This window comes from Stegodyphus dumicola, chromosome 12 (genome assembly GCF_044657685.1).
Source record: "Stegodyphus dumicola isolate Sdum_Otavi_A_Nest chromosome 12, ASM4465768v1".
In the NCBI taxonomy this organism is placed as follows: Eukaryota; Metazoa; Arthropoda; class Arachnida; order Araneae; family Eresidae; genus Stegodyphus; species Stegodyphus dumicola.
The window spans coordinates 50615798-50621797 of NC_140779.1; the positions used below are offsets into that span (position 1 = coordinate 50615798).

A 6000-nucleotide genomic window follows, 5' to 3' on the forward strand; every position below is an offset into this window, starting at 1 on the left:
TATTGGAACAAGAATCTTGAAAATCAATGTAACTTCACCGGTAGTTTCGTCTAAGGCTTTCTACCTGCCAGATGGAAAGTGTTAAAAATCACGCTAGGGAGGATAATTCTGAGAAATGCCTTTAATTTTGTGCATAATGGCAAGCTGAATGTTGCATATTAACTTAATAAATTACCATTTATTCGAAAGAAAATATGACGAATAATGTGATATTACCTGTCGCGTGAAATAAAGCTTGATTTATTGTTATAACATAATGCTGATGCCCTTGTATTTTTTTAATGGTCTGACCCTTTATTTAATACTTACAGAAACACCCAATAGGCGGCCATCGTTACCTCCTATGAAAGGACGAAAGGTTGTTACTTTACTTTCTTAGGGATTCGAACCCGGACCCATTGCTACGGCGGTCAGAGTCACTAACCACTATATCGGCTGGAGGGGGTTACTTTCTTTACTTTGTTTTTCTAAATAGCTGCTAAAGAGCGTTTGCTTTTAGATATCCGATAAATTTTACTTTTAGTTTTATTTATTTATGTTTTGAGTGCAGCAAAGTACACGAGAGGTGTTTGTGCTAGTTGAAGACATGCCTTTCTAAGGGAAATTGTCTCTCAGTTATGTTAAATATAGAAAAAACCAAGAGACATCCATGCAACCTATGCTTGAGCTAAAAAAGAGGGTTTCTTAGCGTTTTGAGATTGAAAAGAAAAAGGTAATAGAGAATTTTTCTTATTAATTAATTATAGCGGCTTAATAATTGAAAGGTATGTATAAAAATATAAGACCTTCCAGTTAGAATTATATAATTAGATATAAATTATAATGAAAACATTAATTAGGTATGAAAGATGAACTTTCAGCGTTTTTATTATAAGCTAATGTATAAATGACGGTAACTTAGTTTTTTTTAAAAGCATTCCACGAGTACCGTAAATGTAAATGAGAATCCTAAACTTAATAACTTGCATTCTAATTAAGCAGTGTTTAGTGCATTAAAAGCTCCACAAAGGTACGAATAAAAAACATGGGCAACAATGAATTAAGATTGATCTTAAATATTTATATTAATAGCTCAGTTTTGCTTTTGAAAGATCACTTTAGATTTCATATCAGAATAGAATAATCAGAAACATGTCAGAAACTTTAGAAACATATCAGAATATTTTCTTATAATTAACGCAGAAAGGGTTAATATAAGAAATGCATGGTGATCGTTTGCAGTGTAAACTGTAACCATTCGAAGGTGAATTTTATTACTTTTAAATCTGAAATGATTTATGAGTTTATATTTACTAATCTAATAGCAATTACCAATAAACTAATGGTTTTTTCCTGGGATTATTAATTATTAAGATATAGGGGTATTAGAAGACAAACTCCTGATTAATTAATAATTATTTTGCAACTTATTTATTTAAGAGTTTTATTGAATATTATTAATGAATTTATTTTATAGCTACCTTATTTAACATATTTTTCATGCAAGTAAGTCAATGTTTGCAACATTGACTAAATTTCAAGACGCGAATGTTTTTTTAGCGTATTTTGTTTAAATAATATCTTACGCTTCAGAAGAAATGATCTGAGACTGACGCTGTGCCTACTTCGCTACCGAATTTTAGTATAAATGATATATAAAAGTAAATGATTATGAAGTATGTACACTTTACGAATTTGCTAAAACATCAAAGACATAGCATTATGAATGTCCGCTTCGATACCAAATGACAGAAGATAATTCTGAACTATTATATTTATTATCTGTTCATCTATCTATTTATTTATTTGTTTAATATATATTTTAACATTAACATGAAATTATTATGTAAATTAACATGTATTAACAATAGGAATATTATTATGTGTCCGAGAAAATTCTCTAACCAAAATTATGCTATGAATTATGTTAATGGGAATACAGTTATTGTATGGAATGTATCTGTAAACCAGCCACAATATGGCAATGTAAAAATTTAAAGATTAATAATAAATACTAGACAAAGGCGAACGTGGGCCGAACCGATTAACCGTAATGGGGCCCACGTCCTCCGTTACCAGTGCTTAAGTATGTAATTGTTCTATAAATCATACAGATTAGATAGATGCACTGATTTCAAATCGTTCAGTTTGTTAAGCAGTTAAAGTTATATTCTAAAGATGGAGATTTTACGAAACGGATATACGGCAACATTCTGAGAATTGGCTACTTGCCATTAGGCGTGGAGAATGAATTAAAAAATCTTACGCCTCCTGTAGTGGCAGCACTTGCCAAGCACGTGTCTGGTAACATAATGTGACGTAATGTGAGGTGTTTTTTTTTTCCCGTTTTTTTGCTATGAATTAAACAAACAAAAATCACATTTCATAAGACTATAAAACATAAATAACAAGCAAAAGTATAATTGTGATATAAAATGCTTAATTAAATTACTGCTTAAAATGCATGCACGTGTTTGAAATGCCAAAAACCACAGCTTTCATAATAGACCTTAAGAAAAATCATTGTTTGATTAATATTTTAATGAGTACCAAGCTTTTAGTAAGAAAAGAAGATTGGTGACAAAGTTTTATGGTACAAAATTACTATTAACCAATGCATTTTGAATAATTGATTTGTTAACTAATTTTTTACTAAAAATTCTTACTTGAAGTCTTTAAATAAAAACAATATTATTCCTTTTAGATAATTATTATCCAATATTTCTTTAGATTATAATAAATTATAATTTAACAGCTAGTTGATAGCACTTTGCCAATCAACAAACCACAACTGACTTTACAAAGTAATGCTAAATTTTTAACAAATATAAGTGGCTTTTATGTCACCGGAGTAGTTTATGATTATAGCATGTAAAATCGCTTTTCCTTGATGCCATCAGTATGTTATTATCTAAGATAAAGAAAGGAAAGGGTTAAGTAATGACGCAGAATTCTAAAAAAATATTATACATCCTTGTGTGGCGACTTATATTATCTGAAAAAAAAATGAAAGAATCACCCACCTCCTGTGCAGGCGGCGAGAGGGAACGCAAGCACACTAAGTTCATAATCCCATGAAACTTTAATTCCTGGAGGCCTATTCGCTGGTCACCGAAGACACAGAATTGGAGATTTTCCAGAGCCCCAAATGGATACTCTGAACGAACTCCCCGAGAGCTTGGAGGTCTGTCTGTTCCTTGCATAGTGCGTCCTCCCTTCGATGCAGAGTTACGGTCACGGTAGGATGAGTACCGTCCAAACCTCCCCTTTCCGAAACAGAGCATTCGTTCAAGAAAACAAGAAGCCTCGATGGAAGCCCAGAAATGAAGGAGGAGGAGGAGAAGGAGGATCGGAAAAAGAGGAAAAAAAATGATGATGATGATTCTGTGACCGACACGCTTCGTGCAGATGAAGGAGCGAATTCTTGCTATGTCCCCAACTTTTCCTCCCTATATTCCCCTTCTGCTTTTTCTTTCCTTTGCAAGGGTAAAGTTTCAGTTTACGAAACCGCAAAATGCGCAGATGTTTTTACTTTGCTGTGGACTACTTGGAAATGCTCAAAGAATTGAACTTCTTCTTAGTCGGAACGGTTCCAAAAGTATGTTCGGTGTCTTGTTCGTCTATATTTCCATCTTATGTCCGGAAATCTTAACAAGTGAATTAATATGCTGCTTCTTTGGACTGCGATTTTCTAAGGTTTTAGAATGGTTTCTGAAGCCCCCTCCCTCCTGATTGATGGAAGAATTGTAACACTGAAGAGGATAAATGAATAAATCCTTAGAAAAACATTTTGCATGTTTAACCCTAAGGTACTTAAGAGTTATTGCATTTTCAAGCGCATGTTCTCGTTTCATAAGTAGTTAACTTGTCCAGCTATCATAGTATTGGAAGTTCGGGTAGTTTCAAACCCGGAAAAGACAGTTGATTTTGAACTTTAAAGTTATTGATGCACGTAAAGATGCAGAAAGTCATTGCCTAAAAAAGACATTTATTTCGAATTACGGATTTTTGGCTGTAGATAGGAAAAAAAAGGTCCTTTTAAAGTTATTAGAAATGACCAATTTTGAAGAATCAAGGATTCAAACTGAGCCGGCCAGGCGGTATAGTGGTTAGAGGAGCCTGTGGTATCAAAAGGCTTGGGTTCGAATCCTAGAGAAGTCATGGCTGTAACTGTCCGTCACTTCATAGGAGGCCATGGGTCAAACCCATTAGATGCCTCCATAATAAAGAGACCACCACATCTTGCCTTAGTATAGATTAATGAACTGTTACAAAAAACTGTAACTGTTCACGATCTTCCTCTGAAAAAAAAAATGATTCAAACTGTTTTCTTTCGTACCATTTTTTTTTTTTTTTTTTTTTTTTCAAATCGAGTTTATATTTAAGCAAAGTTCAGATCTTGAGATTTCATCAATCTTGAGAGATTTCAGCACTTTTTGAACGTCCGATGCACAAAAACGCTTTCATGCGTCACAGATGAGACAGCGATTTGCGCACGTGTTGCGTAGGTATGCGATGAAGATTCCTGTTGTCTTTACTCGTATCCAACGACTGTTTTAAAATGATTGCTTTCTTCTTGAGAGGCTTCCGATGGCATGATTTAACATTTTAGAAATAGTGCAGTTCTTATCTGTGCATTGCCAAAACTAAGAATGGCAAGGAAGTGAAATAGAGATGTTTTCAGTAATGCTATAGGCTAATGAGGCATCAAACTTTGAAAAAATATACAAAGCATGTAGGAAACAAAAGTTAAATCTGAAAAATGCATTGAAATGCCTCCAGATGCAGAGGAAGCAATAAAATGTAAAAGGTAAAGATACCCTGCAAAAATGAATTATCAGTCAAGAAAAACAGAGTTAAATGAATTTTAACTAGATAATAGAAATTTTGAGAGTACCGTAATACTAATTTAATTCTTATGTTTACACTATTTCTAAAGCTTTGAATCAAATTTCTTCTAAGCAGGAACTTGTCTAAATGAAGACTGTTTTATTTTTCTGTTATTTACTCATTAATGTACCGTATTTTCCTTAATTTTAAAATGCAATTTAGAAAGTCAGTTAAATCGCTTTTAATGAATAATAATTTAGGTAGAATTTTCTTTTGAACAATCTTTTCTCTTAAAATTCTTTCTGAATTAAAACTTCTTTCTGAATTAAAACTGACGTCATGTTTTTCCAGCAAAAAAGTTTTCTTCGGGCGCTTAGATCGAACTTTGGCCTTTTTTTTATGTTCTTTACATGTTCATTATTTATGTTCTATTTTCATACTCCATTCCAAGTTGGCAGAAGCTTGCAATTTGTGAATTCGCCGGGAATGGCTTAATCCATCGGTCGAACCATGTCTTCATGAAGGGTGTTATGCAGGGACAGACGATATTATCCTCGCGAAAAGGAGGGAAGGATTAAACACAGTAGCTTGGATGTCGAGCCCACACCATTTCTTTCAGATTGGTGCTTTTTTTAAATGAACGGCGCTTTATTTATTAGACATTAGCCTTGCGCCATGACAAGGTCCGGAAGTGGTGAACGGAAGCATTTCATACGGAAGCACCTAACAGGTGGCGTCCATTGGCTTCTATGAAGGGGACGGACAAGTTACAACCATGCTTTCTCCTGGATTCGAACGCGGGTCATCGCTACGGCAGTCAAGTTCACTAACCGCTGTACCGGTTGGGCGACTTTCGGATTAGTATAATTTAATCATAATTGTTGAATGGGGAGTTAATATAATATAACATTATTGTTTGAATAACGCATAATTAACAGCCTAACATTATAAATTACAAATTTTTTGTGAAGATGCATATTCTTTTGCAACTATTGTTTTTGAAAATGAAAATTCTGCATCGCTCAAAAACAAGATAAATGTATTGAAATTAAGCCTTTCAGCCTAATGTTATGTTCTAATGCATATATACTTCGTCAGTAGCAAGAGTGTATTAAAAATAGCATACTTTCCTTTATTACTGAAAAGAGTGTCGAAGACTAAGTTTTTAAATTTTTATTGAAAGGGTATTGC

At 33.4% G+C, this 6000-nt stretch overlaps 1 protein-coding gene across 1 annotated transcript in view; it reads right to left on the reverse strand.

Moving 5' to 3' along the window:
* The window catches only part of LOC118182782 (uncharacterized), a 154117-nt gene extending 150744 nt beyond the window's left edge, over positions 1–3373 (reverse strand). The window contains exon 1 of the mRNA XM_035352170.2: positions 3003–3373. The gene's annotated coding sequence lies outside the window, so the exon portion shown is untranslated. The remainder of the gene's footprint in view (positions 1–3002) is intronic.
* Positions 3374–6000: the final 2627 nt, after the last annotated feature.